Raw genomic sequence first — 17,705 nt, forward strand, 5'->3', positions numbered from 1 at the left:
GAAATCCCCAAGTGTATGTCTGACAGATCATAAAAACTCTTCAGGAGGCAAATGTGGAAGAACAGAACATGAACAGAAATATAGAGGCTACACTGCAAGATGCAAACAATGCCAGAGGTGGAGTGTTTTGGATCTTGGGCTGTTCCTTTAAGCCTCCATACTTTGCTCCTGCCATCACTCTGATACAATTTAATCTTGGTCTCATCTATCCATAAGACCTTTTTACAGAATTCAGCATGGTCTTTTAAGTACTTCTTGGCAAACTGTAATCTGGCCAGAGGTGATTTGCATTTTGAAATGTAGCCCTTGCATTTATTTTCATGAAGTATCTCCGGACAGTAGTCATTGACACATCCACACCTGCCTCCTGAAGAGTGTCTCTGATCTGTTGGTCATTCATTTGTGGATTTTTCATCATTTTGATGAGAATTCTTCTGTCATCAGCAGTGGAGGTCTTCCACTAGTCCCTTTGTGATTAATGAGCTCATCAGAATGCTCTTTCTTCTTAATGATATTCCAAACAGTTGATTTTGGTAATCCTAAAGTTTAGGCAACAGTTTTAATTTTGCTTTTCATCCTCATAATTTTATTCTTGTTTTTCAGTCTCATAATGACTTTTTTTAAAACTTTCAATGGCACTACTCTGGTCCTCATGTTAAAAAATAGCAACTACAGACTTCAAAGGTGTCAAAAGTTTAGAAGCAAGCTTATCTTATACCTGCATCAATGAAGCAATACACACACCAGAGTACTCACAAACACCTGTGACAGCAAATATCCCAAACATTATGGTGCCCTGAAATGAGGGATCTATGTATAAAACCAAAATGTATACAAATAACTTTGAATATAGACTGGAATGTGGACTATAATTACATGTGAATTGTTTGATTAAAAATTTCAAACTGCAGGGCACAGGGGCAAATAAAGGAAAAGTGTCTTTGTCCCAAATATTATATATGCATCCCATAAACCCTGAGATTCTTTTCCCTGTGGGCCAGGCAGAATTTCTACTTATCATTAGTGGAGAAAAAAAAGCATAGTCAGGTAAAGATGTGTATACAAAAGAGAGAAATGTAAACAAAAATAAAGCAATAAAGAAAATAAATATTCAATAATAAATATTGTGCATTGTAAGAGTCCTTAAATGAGTCCCTAATTGAGTTTGTTGTTTAGGAGTCTGATGGTGGTGGGGAGCAACTGTCACTGAACCTGGTGGTATGAATCTTGTGGCACCTTACCTCTTTCCTGATTGCAGCAGTGAGAACAGAGCATGTCCAGGTGGGGTGTATCGTTGAAGATTGCTACCAGGCAATCCAACAGCAGCATTCTATGTAGATTTTCTTGATGGTTTGAAGAGTTCTGCTTGTAAACTACCTTTTGCAGAGCATTCCGCTCAGAGGTATTGGTGCCCCCATACCAGGCTGTAATGCAACCAGTCAGCACACTTCCTACTACACATCTGTAGACGTTTACCAATGTCATACCAAACCTCCAAAAACTCCTGAGAAAGAAGAGGTGCTGACATGCTTTCTTCATGTTAGCATCAGAATGTTGGGTCCAGGAAAGGTCCTCCAAGATAGTGACTCCTAGGAATTTAAATGTGCTTATCCTCTGCACTTCTGATCTCCTAATGATTGCTGGATCATGCATCTCTGATTTTCTCTTCCTAATGTCTACAGTCAGCTCCTTAGTTTTGGTGAACTTGAGTGCAAAGTTGTTGTTAGTACACCATTCAATCAATGAGAACAGTACTCATTGCCCCTTTTTATACAGTCCACTAATGTAGTATTGTCAGCAAATTTCAAGATTCCTTTTATTGTCATGTAATAGTACAGAACATAATATAATATTATAAACATATTAATATTATATTATAATATAATATTACACAAAATTGCCTTCAGCCTGCCATAAGGCACATAAAGAGTCGCCATTACCGAGCAGCACAATTATAGATGTAAACAAGTAGAGCAGGATGTTAAGTATGCAACCCTGTGGTGCACCGGTCCTGGTGTAGATTGTGGAGGAGATGTTGAAGATATTCATGAATACATTGGCCATTTGGCCAGCACAGGTTTTCAGCTCTTGGCCAGGTACTTCATCTGCACTCAATATTTTCCTTGAATTCACTCTCCTAAAGGCATCCCTCACGTTATCTTCAGAGTAGAGGATCATCAGGGGATGAGAAGGAATGCACAGTGGTTCTTCCTTGTTCTGGGGATCAAATGGGCCTTAGAAGGCTTTGAGCTAATCTGGGAGTGAAGCTTTGCTGTTTCCTATTGCACTGGATTTAGTTTTGTAGCAGGTTATGTCATTTAGGCCCTAGCACAGCTGTCAGATATCCTCAGTTCTTTCCATTCTCATCCAAAATCTCTGTTTCACCTGGGAGATGGCATTTAATAGTCGTACCTGTTCCTTGTGTAGTAATCCGGATCTTCAAGCTAAGTGCCTGTGATCTGGCTCTCAGCAGGTTCCAGATTTCATTGTTCATCCAGGGCTTCTGGTTGGGGAATACCCTGAATTACTTGGTGGGGACACACTTGTCCACAATTGTTTTGATAAAGTCCACAAAAGCCATGGTGTAAGCATTCAAATTCTCAGCTGAGTTCTTGAACACCGCCCAATCCACTGACTCCAGACAGACCTGTAACCATTCTCTAGCCTCCCATGACCATCTTTTGGCTGTCCTGATCTCTGAAGGCTCTCTTTTTATGCTCTGTCTGTATGCAGGCAAAAGGAACGCTGCAGGTGATCCAGGAGCCAAAATGCTGTCTCGGGAAAGAACACTAGGCACTAGGCATTCGGTATCTTTGTGTAGCAGTGTTTAAGTGTGCTAGGATCTCTGGGGATTTAGGACCTTTTGGCATAGTGTAAGGTAAAACATCATGAGATGGGAATGTGTAAGGAGTTACCCTGTGCAGGGCTGTAACAAGAAGGGGAGGTGTCCTTGTACTCCTGTTAGGTAAAACATCATGAGATGGGAATGTGTAAGGAGTTACCCTGTACAGGGCTGTAACAAGATGTGAATGCATCCTTGTACTTACAAGATAAGAGAGACATTGATGGATTGAGAGGCAGGAAGCTAGCAGGGAAAGGATAGCAACAGTTTTAGTCATTGGACAAGTAATGATATGATGATGTTCTAAGCATGTATCCAAGGGTATAAAAAATCACCATTTTGCTGATAACGGCAGAATGCATTCTCCGACTAACTTTGTTAGTTGCAAGTGTTACAATCCGGTAATAAAGAACAAAGAACCCTGATTTCGACTCAGTCTGGTGTTTGTCTCACTCATTCATGAACAAAGCAGACCTAACAATTGCCATTCTGGCGCGAGCGATTTGGCACGGCCTGTTTGGCGCAGTCTATTTTGCCGCAGACCCATTTAGGTACAGAACTATTTTGGCGCAGCTCATATTTATTCCTTTTCAGACTTAGTTAAAATCATTTATGAAAGCAAGATGAGAATTGATAATACACTGTTAATGAAAATGTTCATTTATGAAAAACTTTATTAATGTATATATAGAACTAAAAATGTTTATTCTTTTCAGTAAAAATGTTAAAAAGAAATAAGTTAATTTCAAAAAATCTAAAATATGACATTTATTCAAAATTATGGACAATCCTTCGTAAATACTCAACATAATTTCTCTCACGAAATCTTCTTACGAGTGTTTGTATTTGAATTTCCTGAATTTCTTTAATTTCAATGGAATATCGTGCCCTGCTACGAGATGCTCATAGGCAATGTCCCTTCCTCTCAACTTTATGTTGCTTTTAATTATCTTTAAACATGAAAACAGAATCACACTTTAATTATCACTATTGACTTAACTTACCTAACTTAACCCCCTTCTAATTCTAAGCGCATGTGTATGTAATATGTATGTAAGTTCAGAAAAGTTCTTTGGTTCACAGTCCAATCTCACTTCTCATTCCTCCAAGTTCACTGGTTGCTGGCAATTCTTATACTGTGCACAGAATTTAACATTTATAAAGTTCACCAGACTTTAGTGCTTGAAAGGTAAATGGTTAACCGCTCAGGAAGTTTCTTGTCGGTTTTCAGAGAGAGAGATTTGTTTTTCCAGGACCTCCACAACTGATTCCTTTTTAATCAGCCACTTCAGTGACTTGCTGACGAAACTTGCCCCATTAAGGTTTTCCAGATGATAACCTCTTTCTTTCAGGTCACCACAGAGTTTCTTTCTTGTTTAACTTATTCCAAGTGAAGCATTAGACAGCCAGTCCTCTCCTCTTGCATGAACCACAAGGGCTTTGACCTGGCTAACCAAGAACTCACAACCTGTCTCCCAAATGGGGTTTTCCACAAGCTTGCCAGCTTGTCCTATTCCAGTCCCAGCTGCTGTTGCTAGCTGTAACACTGTAGAACTAATTTCTCTCTCTGAGAGTAAAAGCCTGTTTGACTCTCTCTGCTTGCCAAACCACATGACCCTCTTAGAACAACTCCAGACAATTTGCAGCTCCAACAAGCTCTTTCATCTGTTGCCTTTTTGTAAACAACAATCCATTAGTGAAGTCTCTTGGGCACTCTCCAAAGCTCTTGCAAAGGCTGTGGAGCCAATATGTCTAACATTAGCTGAGCTCCAGTATTTCAAATAATATCATTTTTAAAGAGTTTGTATGTGACCTACTCTAACAAACCTTTCCCAATTTATCTCCCAAAAACATATCTATATACTCTCACAATAAACAGCTACGAAATTATAGGATTCTTCTCACCAACAGTAAAATGTTGCTTCTGTAGTCTGGAAAAAAAGCTTAAATAAAGGAAATTATGAGCAAAATGAAATATCACGTTACCTGCCAGAAGTTTATATTTGATTTGAAAAAAAATAGTTGTTTTTACTATACAGTGGGGTACAATAGGGAAAAATGTATTTTGAGGCAATTCAGTTTCTCAAGGCATACCTGATGCAATTTGTTAACAGTCCTTTAAAAGGACCTCAACATATCTTTATGAAGCACATGGGAGTTTGTTTACATTCATCAGAACTATTTTACAATTGTCATGTATAAGTTAGTAGAATGAGCATGATGCACATGCATGTGCTGGTGACAATACAGATTGAAAATGAAAATGAAGTACGAGAGGAAATTAGCAAATAATATAATGGAGGATAGCAAAAGCTTTTTTAAATATGTGAAGAGGAAGAAATTGGTTCGGTCTAAAATTGGTCCATTAAGAATGGAAAAGGGTGGAATTATTACCGGAAACAAGGAGATGGCTGAGGAATTTAACAAATATTTTGCAACTGTCTTCACCAAGGAGGATATAGGTTATGGTCAGTTAGGGGGTAGTGGTCATGCGGTATCAAGAGACTTGGGGAACTTTCCTGGGGAAGTAGGGGATCTAATGGATATCCGGATCCAGAAGCAGGAGGTTGTGAGTAAATTGTTGGGACTGAGGGCTGATAAATCCCCAGGGCCTGATGGGCTGCATCCCAGGGTGCTTAAAGAAGTTGCTATGGAAATTGTGGAGGCACTGGTCGACATTTTCCAAAGTTCCATAGATTCGGGGGAGGTCCCTGAGGATTGGAGAGTGGCTGATGTGGTGCCGATTTTTAAGAAGGGAGGGAAGGAGAAAACGGGAAATTATAGACCGGTCAGCCTGACGTCAGTAGTGGGGAAGATATTGGAATCTATCATAAAAGGAGTAATAGCAGAACACTTAGGCAGAAATAATAGTATAAGGGCTAGTCAGCATGGATTCCTTAAGGGTAAGTCATGCTTGACTAACCTTCTGGAATTTTTCGAGGATGTGACAAAGAGGGTGGACTTGGGAGAGCCAGTGGATGTGGTGTATTTGGACTTCCAGAAGGCCTTTGATAAGGTACCGCACGGGAGACTAGTGGGCAAGATCAGGGAGCATGGTATTGGAGGTAAGGTGCTGACATGGATAGGAAATTGGTTAAGAAATAGGAAACAAAGGGTTGGAGTAAGCGGGTCTTTTTCAGGATGGCAGGATGTGATGAGTGGAGTACTGCAGGGATCGGTATTGGGTCCTCAGTTGTTTGTAATTTATGTAAATAATTTGGATGAGGGGATTATTAATAACATGAGCAAATTTGCAGATGACACTAAACTTGGTGGCGGTGTGGGGTGTGAGGAGGATGTCAGGAAAATGCAGAGGGACTTGGACAGGTTGGGGGAGTGGGCTGCTGAATGGAAGATGACATTCAATGTGAGCAAATGTGAGGTTATCCATTTTGGGGGCAATAATAGGAAAGCTAAGTATTATTTAAATGGAGACAAGCTAGGGAGTGGGGAGGTGCAAATGGATCTGGGTGTACTTGTTCACTGGTCACTGAAGGCTAACATGCAGGTTCAGAAAGCTGTGAAGAAGGCAAATGGCATGTTGGCTTTCATAAAGAGGGGATTGGAGTATAGGAACAGAGACGCCCTTCTGCAGTTGTACAGGGCCCTGGTGAGACCCCACCTGGAGTATTGCGTCCAGTTCTGGTGTCCAATTTTGAGGAAGGTCATACTAGCTATAGAGGGTGTGCAGCGCAGATTTACAAGGTTAGTTCCAGGGATGGCGGGGTTGACATATGCTGAAAGGCTAGAAAAACTGGACTTGTATCCGATGGAGTTTAGAAGAATGAGGGGGGACATGATTGAGGTATAAAAATTATCAGGGGGATATACAGGGTGAAGTCGGATTACTTGTTCCCAATGATGGGGGAGACGAGGACTAGAGGGCATAGTTTAAGAATACAGGGTAGGCTCTTTAGGACGGAGATGAGAAAACATTTTTTTACCCAGAGAAGTGTGAATCTGTGGAATGCTCTGCCACAGAGGGTGGTAGAGGCAGATTCGCTGATTATGTTCAAAAGAGAGTTAGATAAGACTCTAGTGGGCAAAGGAGTTATTAAGGGTTATGGGGATAAGGCTGGAAAGAGGTACTGATAGTAGTGATCAACCATGATCTGTAAAATGGCGGTGCTGGCTCAACGGGCCGAAGGGCCTACTCCAGCTCCTATTGTTGTCTATTGAAACTTGTGAAAATCATTGAAAGTTGCAACAGAGAAATAAGCTCTTCATGCTGGTTTTAGTCTCTTAATCAAGCAACTGCTCTTAATTACAAATGTCATACTTTGGTGATTTCTGTGTTTTGTCATATCATCTGGCGAATTATCCTTCCAGCGACCATTTCTCAAGCAATTAATTTGCAATCCTTACAACAAATTCCTTGAGATGATGTCTTCCAAGAATTCTCATAAAATTGGTCCAGTACAACCAGCCTTTTAGACTGAAAACACAGAATAAATGCTGGAGAAACTCAGCCAGTCTCGCAGCGTTCATAGAGGGAAAGATGCATTACGGATGTTTTGGGCCTGAGCCCTGCAAAAAACAGGCAAGAGTCTCAATAAAGATTGAGGGAGAAAGGTGGAAGAATGGTAGGAGGAAAAGTCCAGATCAAAAAAGCAAAAGATATTATTTGGATATGATAAAAGGAAAGGTGAGAATTGAAAGAAGACAGAGGAAAAAGGAAAGAGAGAGAGAACTAGAGGAAAGGAAATATCAAGATGAAGATGGGAGGGGGAGATTGTTTTAAGGGAAACTGGAGAAGTCAGTGTTAATGTCATCCGGTTGGAGGGTGCCCAAACAGAAGTTGATGTATTGTTCCTCCCACTTGCAGATGGTCTCAGTCTGGCAGTGCATAAAACCATGAACAGACATGTCAGCAAGGGAATAGGGCAGGGAATTGAAATGTGTGGCCACTGGGTGATCCACACTATTGGAGCAGACAGAGCTGAGGTGCTCAACTAAGCCATCTTCCAGTCTGCATCCAGTCTGTCTGATGTAGAAGAAACTATCGGGAGCACCAGATGCAGTGGATGACCCCTGCAGATTCATGTGAAGTGTTGCTTCACTTGGAAGGACTCTTTGGGGCCCAGAATGGTGATGAGAGAGTGGCTGTGGGCACAAGTGGAGTATCTCCTGCGGTCAGAGAGATAGGTGCCAAGGGGACATTTGGTAGGGAGGGAGGAATGGATGAGGGAGCTGTCCCTGTGGAAGCCAGAGAGGGGAGGAGATTTGGCCTGATGTGGCCTGAGAGAGTTAAGTGCCCTAACAATATTGAATTTGTACCCTTAACTCATACTTGCGCCAACTTAACTCCAATACGCGAACCCACCATGCATGTGCCAACCGAAGTCTCACGCATGTACACAGGAATCAAGATGGCTTGATGGCAAGATGGACCCCAGGATGCCGACGAACAAGGTAAGTATGCACATTTTGGCCCTTACATGCCCTGTATCCCTGTTATAGTTTGTTAAATACAGCATAAAATGTGCAAATTTTATACTTTATATTTTGTAACAAATTTTGTTCTTTTGTGCGGATGGACATAGGTCACATAGGTGGCAAGTCGGTAAGTATCTGGACTTGAAACTATTTTAGCAACCACCTTTAGACACAAGATCAAATGAATAGCATGGATATTCTTCCCTCAGACCGGAGAAATATATTAAGAACCTAAAACAACATTTATTTCAATAAAAACTAATTTGTAACTGAGAAGTATACACACATACATAATGTATAAATGATAAAAACACATCTGAATAAAGTTGGAATCTACAAAAAGCCTGATTCTTATTTGAACAGAGCAGCAGAAATAAAAGTTATTTTATTCTAAGCTACACCAACGCTAATTCAGTTATTCAAAGTAAGAAAAAGCCTGGATCCTGCTGTGATCAGTGGATCTTTACTTTGTGGTCTCTTTTGATCTACCATGAAGAACAGAAATGAATAATGCATTTCCTCAGTATATGGTTGTAAGTCTGTCATTGCATTTTATAGGGTGTCAAATAATTTTAATGGGAAACTCCAGAAGCACAGAAAAATCAAACAAATCACACAAATGTGGTGTCTGCTGGGTTTACATTGACACCACTTGATCCCTTTGAGCAATACTTTCCTGATGGCATGACCGTGTGTGACATCACTGAACATTCAGTCTCTTTGTTTATTTTTTTAAAAAGAGCAACATTTCAATAAATAAAATGAAAAAACAAAGCAAAATCCAAAATATTTACCAGTTTCATATATGAAACATTTAAAATTGCTTTTATTGTCAGTTGGTTTAAAAATCTCATAATTAATTTTCATATGGAACCCCTCTCTCTGCTATAGTAACCACGTGTAATACATGAGTAATTTTAATAATCTTATTAAATTATTTATGGTATCCACTAAAGAAATGAAAAGCATCACACTTACATGAACTGGAAAGGCACTAGAAAAATGCCAATGCCTCTGCATGGCTGGAGTTATTGCACTGCTGTGGTCTGAGAACCCCTCCTGCTTCAAAAGGACATCTATTAGACCTAATCATTGCAGATCGACAGCATCACCTCCTCTGCATTGATCATACAGGGGAAGCTCAAGGCTGCACACTTAGTTCCTTGCCCTGTACCTTATACACAATATAAATTAAATGTAAATATTAATTTTTATTTTTTTAATTTAGACATACAGCACCATAATGTGCCATTTCAGCCCATGATCCCATGCCGCCCAATTACACCCAATTAACCTACAAACCCCTGTTACATTTAGAACAATGGGAGGAAAACCCACTCTGACATAGGGAGAATGTACCAACTCCTTACAGACAGCGTGGGATTTGAACCCCAGTCTCGATCACTGCCACTCTAACAGCATTGCACTAATTGCTACGCTAACTGTGCCACCCCATTGATTGGTGACACCACCACTGTTGGCCGAATGATGGAAAATAATAGTTCAGAATATAGGATTGACAATGCGGTTGGGTGGTGCAAGAATAATAGTCATGCTCTCAATATTACCAAGATCATGGAACTTATTATGGACTTTATGAAGGGGAGGCCAAAGACCAATGCATGACTGCATTAGTGGGATGGAGATAGAGCAGGTTAATACCTTCAACTTTCTAGGAATCCACATACCAGAAGATATCTTCTCGAACTACCAAATTGAGGCAAACATGAATAAGGCACATCAACGCTACTGCTTTCTAATGAGTTGTTTTGACATTTCATCTAATTATCAAATTTGTACAGATTGAATGTGGAAAGTAGACGGACTGGTTGTATATGATCTGGTTTGGTCATTCAAGTACTCAGCGATGTACAAGGCTGCAGAATGCAAGATGGCTGCAGACATAGCCAGGTCCATCATAGGCTTCAACCTCCCATCCAGTGAAGATAATTATATGAGACACTGCCTCAAGAATGCAAGCAATGTCATTACCCCGGTCACAACCTACCTTCACGCAGAAGATTGAAGTTCAGCATTCCCAGGTTCAGAAACATTATTTTATCAAATGTATCAGGCTCTTTAACTTATTAACTTATTCCCTTAATCATAAAGTATTCTGAGACTACAAAAAGACCTGATTGCATTTCAGATTGAATTCATCTGATTTACAAACAAGCTGACAAGAAGTATAATGACATCAACTTCCGGGAGTTTGAGCGTGGTTGTGCCTAATTTAAATTTAATTATTTTTCTTAAACAGTAAGCAATCTGAGGCAGTGCTTGCAAAATTCCATTTCTTCAGAATTTGATTATTTTGTTTCAACTAAATATTAACCAAATCGCAAATACAAATGCAAAGCAAGCAAGGGGGGAGGGAGGGAGTAAGCAAGCAGGTAGAGGGAGGAAGCAGCGAGCGAGTGAGCGAGAGGGATGGGGAGGAGGGTGAAAGTGAAGGAGCTGGGCACGAATCAGGAGTGAAGATATGGGAGGATCAGGGATGCTACCATCACTCAGCATTGAGAGAGAGTACTGTTGCTATCTCTCCATCGTCTTCTCCTGTGAGTGTTAACTTTTAATCATGACCTTATGACTGTATGTAGTTACTTTTATTATTAAAAGTCTTTAATTATTAAGTATTATTAAAAGGGAAGTATTTTATATGCATATAAAGATAAAATATATGCTGTGTACTAAAATAAAGACACTAAATAAGGACCTTTACATTAAAATTCAAATTAAAGACAGACCTAAGTAACGGAACTCGTTTTTAACCCAGAACTGCCTATATTGAAACTACTTTTTTTTGCACTAATTGATGTAAACATTTTATCATCTAGCTTTTATATTTATTATCTCTTTCTGTACTTAGGTGATTTATTGTAGTTGCTTTATTTTCACCAAAGTACCTTTAGGTGCATATGTATATTGTACTTAAGTGAATGACAATAAACTGATGATCCTTGTCAATATTGAAGCCCTGATCACATCTCACATGAAGATGGGTGTAGGACTGGGATAGCCATAAATGACTCCATGTTACAAACTTCATTTGCACCAAGTGGCCAGCACTGATAAATAATCAGGGGGCAGAGATAGTAAGGTGACCTCAGTATTTTGCACTTGGTTGGGACAGAAGGATGCCATTAGAGTGTGGCACTGATGAATGGGTATGGTAGAGGTTTTATCAGTAAATGCTCAATAATACTAGTCACTGTACAAAATAACAGAAAATAAATACTTGATGTTATGACAATGTGGACCAAAAGGAGCAATGGCCAATAAGAGATATCATCCCTTGGACCCCAGAACAGAAGTTATGTCAGAGTGAGTCACATCTAGAAGTACCAAGTTGTAATTCTATAGTGGTATGAAGCATGATTGATATCACATTGAATTCCAGGAAACATCATCTTTCAATTTCATAAAGCTGAAAAGAAGCATCTAAACTCTTAAGCCAATTTGTTTCTACCAGTTAGCAGTCAGTTTCTACTAGATTCAATATCAAGAAGGTTCACTATACACAGATATTAAGCATTTATGGATTAGAATATAACATGTTTGCTGACAATATTAAAAGGTATTGTGGATTATGAAGAAGGTGTAGCAAGACTTCCAGGGAACATAAACAAGCAAGGACATAGCAGATAGAAATAATTTAGAAAATTGTAAATTCATCTGTTTTGGTCACAAAGGTAGAAAGGAAAGTATTTTTTAATTGAAGGAGATTGAAAGGTGCTGGTGTTAAAGGCTATCTGAGTGTCCTTGTAAACAATTTGCTGTGAGTTAATGAGCCAGTGTAGCAAACCATTAGGAACACAAGTACTGTTGTCTATAATATCAACATAATATGAATATGCTCATAAAGACATTTCATTGCAATTCTAGAAACAATTAAAGGCAAAGATGGCAAGATTAGGGAACAAGGGTAACAAAGAATATTGAAGGTTTGATTGGAAAAAAAATGAAAATATGACAATGATGAATATCTGGGATTAAGGGAGTCTCTTCAAGAATATGGACAAAGTAACGGTTGTCACCATGTTTAAGATACATTTAGACAAGCACTCATAGGCACAGAAGGATAAAGACCTAAGGCTAGTAAGTGAGATTAGTGTAAATGGGCAGAAAATTCAGCATAATGTGGTGGATCAAAAGGCTCATTTTTGTTCTGTACAACTCTTACTGTTGCGTGGGGATCTGCTTAGATCATAGCTGGAATATTGTTGACAGTTCTGGTCTATCCAAGGAAGGATATACTTACAAAAGAAACTCCACCAGTTTGATTGGCATGGATTCTCCAATGAGTGATGATTGAGTAGGCAAACCCTAAAGAGTTTAAGAAAATGAGAAATCATTATGGAAAATCTTATGGAGCTTGACCAAGGAGACACAGAGATGATGTTCTCCCACAATTGGGGTCTCTAGAACTAAGGTCTGCCATTCAGATGAAGAGAAATTTCTACAGTCATAGGATAATGAATATTTGAAATTCTTTGCATAAGAGAGCTGTGGAGATATCTTCTTCTTTCTTTGGCTTGGCTTCGCGGACGAAGATTTATGGAGGGGGTAAAAAGACCACGTCAGCTGCAGGCTCGTTTGTGGCTGACAAGTCCGATGCGGGACAGGCAGACACGGTTGCAGCGGTTGCAGGGGAAAATTGGTTGGTTGGGGTTGGGTGTTGGGTTTTTCCTCCTTTGGTATTTAAATGCTGTTAAATAGTTGACAATCAGGAACTACAAATTTAAATTTTAAATTTACACAGTTAACAGGCCTTTTTGGCCCACGGACCCTTGCCGTCCAATTGACTTACAATTGACTTACAACCCCCGAAGAGTGGGAGCTCCCAGAGGAAACCCATGCAGACTTGGGGAGAAGGCACAAACTCCTTACAGACAGCAGTGGACTAGATCCAGGGTGGCTGGTGCTGTAACAGCATTGTGCTAACTACTATGCTAACTGTGCCATCCTGTAAATGGACCATTACATTTTGACTTATTTAAAGACACCAAGAGAATGTAAATCATCTTAAATATCCTATCTTCAATACAATCTAGTGACTTAAAGGCAAAAACTGACTGTACATAGTCTAAAAAATTTTGGGCTCACAAAGAATGATTGATCAAGTGAGATGCTGGTATGTGTGGAATACCCATCAAGCAGGGGCTCTTTCTGGAAAGAAGGGAAGGGTAAACATAGAAAATAAAGGGCTATCTGTGATGCATATTAATACATCTTTGAACCTGATAACAAACCCCGATATAATCAAACCGTATTTCCAACTTGAAAAGAGGACAAAAACTGATTAGGAGAAGAACTCAGCAAGTGAGTCACCATCTGTGAAGTGAAAAGGTGTATGTAGATCTCTCAGGCTGAGACACTGCGTCAGTACAAGACATAATCTGCAGAAATAACTTGCAACTTACATATCTTGGATGGATCTTCCAAAGCCAAAGATGGAGCTTCCAAATAAAAGGCTTCAATTTCAGTCACAAGACCCCATGCTATTTCAGGGTATTCTGCTTATAAATATTGGCACAAGGTTGAAGGCAAGAAAATAAACTCAGCCCCTAAAGTTACAAAAAAAAGTTGTCAGACCCCACCTTAGTGAGCCAACTAACCACCTTCAATACATTTCTGGAATTCAAAATCATTCCAAGATTAATCAAATTAAACAGGAATTCACTATTTAAAAATATTTTAAAATAAATAGCACACTAAAAATCTTTAAATAGCACTAATAATATTTAAAAGCATTTAAATGATATCAAATAATTTAAATCTAAACACATTACAATTTAATTCTTAACAGCTAATCTGTAGTGTGAAATGCTGTTGAGAATTGCCTGCACTACATCTAACCTGACATGTCCTTGAAGTCAAGTTTATTGTCATCTGATTTTTCAATTTCTTCTTTCTTTGGCTTGGCTTCGCGGACGAAGATTTATGGAGGCGTATGTCCACGTCTGCTGCAGGCTCGTTGGTGACTGACAAGTCCGATGCAGGACAGGCAGCCACGGTTGCAGCGGTTGCAAGGGAAAATTGGTTGGTTGGTGTTGGGTTTTTCCTCCTTTGTCTTTTGTCAGTGAGGTGGGCTCTGTGGTCTTCTTCAAAGGAGGTTGCTGCCCGCCGAACTGTGAGGCGCCAAGATGCACGGTTGGAGGCGATACCAGCCCACTGGTGGTGGTCAATGTGGCAGGCACCAAGAGATTTCTTTAAGCAGTCCTTGTACCTCTTCTTTGGTGCAACTCTGTCTTGGTGGCCAGTGGAGAGCTCGCCTTAGAACACGATCTTGGGAAGGCGATGGTCCTCCAGCGCAGTTGGGTCTTCAGCAGCATGGATTCGATGCTTGCGGACTCTGCCAGCTCGAGTACTTCGATGTTGGTGATGAAGTCATTCGAATGAATGTTGAGGATGGAGCAGAGACAGCGCTGATGGAAGCGTTCTAGGAGCCGTAGGTGATGCTGGTAGAGGACCCATGATTCGGAGCCGAACAGGAGCGTGGGTATGACAACAGCTCTGTACACGCTGATCTTTGTGTGTTTCTTCAGGTGCTTGTTTTTCCAGACTCTTTTGTGTAGTCTTCCAAAGGCGCTATTTGCCTTGGCAAGTCTGTTGTCTATCTCTTTGTCGATCCTTGCATCAGATGAAATGGTGCAGCCGAAGTAGGTCAACTGGTTGACCATTTTGAGTTCTGTGTCCCCAATGGAGATGTGGGGGGGCTGGTAGTCATGGTGGGGAGCTGACTGATGGAGAACCTCAGTTTTCTTCAGGCTGACTTCCAGGCCAAACATTTTGGCAGTTTCCGCAAAACAGGACGACATGCGCTGGAGAGCTGGCTCTGAATGGGCAACTAAAGCGGCATCGTCTGCAAAGAGTAGTTCATGGACAAGTTACTCTTGTGTCTTGGTGTGAGCTTGCAGGTGCCTCAGATTGAAGAGACTGCCATCCGTGCGGTACCGGATGTAAACACCGTCTTCAATGTTGAGGTCTTTCATGGCTTGTTTCAGCATCATGCTGAAGAAGATAGTAAAGAGGGTTGGTGCGAGGACACAGCCTTGCTTCACGCCGTTGTCAATTGCGAAGGGTTCGGAGAGCTCATTGCTGTATCTGACCTGACCTTGTTGGTTTTCGTGCAGTTGGATAACCATGTTGAAGAACTTGGGGCGGTCATCCGAGGCGCTCTAGTATTTGCCAAAGCCCTTTCCTGCTCACGGTGTCAAAGTCTTTGGTGAAGTCAACAAAGGTGATGTAGAGACCTTTGTTTTGTTTTCTGCACTTTTCTTGGAGCTGTCTGAGGGCAAAGACCTTGTCAGTAGTTCCACTGTTTGCGCGAAAGCCACACTGTGATTCTGGGAGACACTAGGTATTAGTCTATTAAAGAGAATCCTAGCGAAGATTTTGCATGCAATGGAGAGCAGCCTGATTCCCCTGTAGTTTGAGCAGTCTGATTTCTCGCCTTTGTTTTTGTACAGGGTGATGATGATGGCATCACGAAGGTCCTGAGGCAGCTTTCCTTGGTCCTAGCAGAGCATGAAAAACTCATGCAGTTTGGTATGCAGAGCTTTGCTGCCAACCTTCCAGACTTCTGGGGGATTCCATCCATACCTCCTGCTTTGCCACTTTTCAGTTGTTCAATTGCCTTATATGTCTCTTTCCGGATAAGGATCTCATCCAGCTCTAGCCTCAAGGGTTGTTGAGGGAGCTGGAGCAGGGCGGATTTTACAATAACAACCTGACAAACAGCATTCTCCGGTCCTCGGGTCAAAACACGCTGACGTACAACCAGGTATAACTCCCATACAGATAAACAATACATATGTAGGACAAGTATTTCATCTATACAAATAGATATTGTTTCATGAATATGAGAGTCTCAGATGGTTGGTGTGAGCAGTTCAGCGTTCTCACTGCCCGTGGGAAGAAGCTGTTCTTCAGCCTAATTGTCCTGGCTCTAATACTCCTGGATCTCTTCCCCAATGATGGGAGCAGTTGAAAGATGTGTGCGGAATGGAAAGGGTCCTCAATTATTTTGCACGCCCTCTTCAGACAATGATGCCAGTAGATCACATCAATGCGGTGGGGGCCGGGGGGGGGGGGTTGGGAGGGAGGCCCCAGTGATCCTCTCTGCCACTCTTATGGTCCTGTAGATTGACCTCCATCCATTTCTCAGCAACAAATGTACCATTCTATGATGCAGCCAGCCAGGATGCTCTCGAATACCATAGACTCTAGATGGGTTCTCACTGAAAAGAAGGTACAAAATATTTCACTATTAGGTAGGAAAACTGGGAATGTTAGGCCAGATGACTTCAGATCAGTAATTAGGAAAAGATGGAATTAATTAAGAAAATGATAGCAGGTACTTAGAAAATATTAAAAGGAATATTGAACTGCACGTTTCACAAACATTTCTACGACTGATTCCACCTGCATTGAATCCGTCCATCATTATTGAATGAAGATCTACCGGGACCAATGCCTGAAGAGGGCGCACAAAATCAGCGAACCGGTGCGGACTCGAAAGGCCAACATGGCCTGTTTCCGCTCCATAAATGGTTATATGGTTATATAATAGAGCTCCAATAGAACTTTCCTAAGAATCTTATTCTTTATGTTTTCATATTTTTCATCTACATGCAATCCCTTGCTGACACCACTCAAAAATGTACTTCAGGTTCCACATCAATGTTACAAACACCCAGTTTTACCTCAATGCCATCTTGTTTGACCCTTCCATTACTTCAATATTGTCAAACTGCTTGTCTAACACAGTCTTAAAAAGGTAATATTTTGTTTGAGAAGAATGACATTTAGGGCCCAAGGAACTGACAGCCTTTATCTTGAACAAGTGACTGCAAGTTTGACAGTGCATGCGTGTGCAAATGAGTAAATCTCCATGTTACTCAGAGCAGTGCTATTATAGCAAAAACGATCCAGTTTTGAATCTAGCACTGTCTTAAGGAGTTTGTATGTTCTGCCAATGTTGCGTGGATTTCCTCTATCTGCTCCGGTTTCCTTCCACCATCCAAAAGATATGGAGTTGTAGGTTAAGTTGGATGTAATAGGGTAGCACAGGTTTAAATCGGCTTCTATCATGCTGTAAATAAAATTTTAAAATATAAAATGAAGCCACGACAGAAGCAAAAGAATTTCTGGTAATAATATTGACAAATTGATTTATGTCTACTTCATCATATTTTAACTAGTTTTAAAATTCAACAGTTAAGTCCCAAAATTGTCAAGGATTGTAGCCTTTATTTGCTTCTGCCTATAAACTTAAATACCAGAGTGATTCTTATTTCAGAATTTAAATTGCAAGAGATAATTATGATTGACAAACTATTTTAGTGCAATGTATATTTAATATAATTGTCACAAGATCACAAGCAGAAGTAGGGGCCCCTTCGAGTCTTCTCCGTCATTCTAT

General features: G+C 40.5%; 1 protein-coding gene across 1 annotated transcript in view; it reads left to right on the plus strand.

Annotated features, from left to right (window-relative positions):
- The window catches only part of tmem132e (transmembrane protein 132E), a 670,647-nt gene that overhangs the window by 650,713 nt on the left and 2,229 nt on the right, over positions 1–17,705 (plus strand). The gene's annotated exons all lie outside the window — the stretch shown is intronic.

This window comes from Narcine bancroftii, chromosome 14 (assembly GCF_036971445.1).
Source record: "Narcine bancroftii isolate sNarBan1 chromosome 14, sNarBan1.hap1, whole genome shotgun sequence".
NCBI classification, from domain to species: Eukaryota; Metazoa; Chordata; class Chondrichthyes; order Torpediniformes; family Narcinidae; genus Narcine; species Narcine bancroftii.